Source organism: Morone saxatilis, unplaced genomic scaffold, assembly GCF_004916995.1.
Source record: "Morone saxatilis isolate NCDOM2014 unplaced genomic scaffold, NCSU_SB_2.0 Contig1, whole genome shotgun sequence".
Classification (NCBI taxonomy): domain Eukaryota; kingdom Metazoa; phylum Chordata; class Actinopteri; family Moronidae; genus Morone; species Morone saxatilis.
The window spans coordinates 12,446,181-12,446,735 of record NW_023339651.1 but is presented as its reverse complement, the minus strand read 5'-3'; positions in this window follow the sequence as shown (position 1 = coordinate 12,446,735).

The following is a 555-nucleotide window of genomic DNA, read 5'->3' as shown; positions in this document are numbered from 1 at the left end:
ATCATCCGCTGCTCTGTGAGTATTTTTCTCCCAATTATATTCCAGTTAATCTGGTTTGATGAAGTGTATGTTTTGTATAGATGATTAATTGACCCTTTATACCCGATCTCGGTAGTGAGCGCAAAGTGCCTCCATTCCAACTGAACTTTTTTAGTTGGACTTTTAACAGTGCAAATATCTTTTTGACATTCCTCCAAGACTCTCTCTGATTTCTGTATCCAACCTTTATCCCACACCAAAATGCCTGCCCCAGGCTTGATCCTGAAGTAGCCCACCACGATCAGATGGAGCATTCTCGGCCAAACACAACACTGCAACATATTGAAAGTGTTTTTTTAATACATCGTTAAAAGTGTCTGTGCTCACATTGAAGTGAACGTTTAATAATTACTCAGCGCTAATGCCAGGATTGTGATTCTTGAAGCAAAGCTATTGAAAAAAGTGAGACAACTCACAAAGGTCTTACGCAAAATGTATCAGTGTAATTTCTATTTGTCCATCTGCACACAATCCGCTTTTTGTGATCACCTCAATACAGCACACACACACACACAC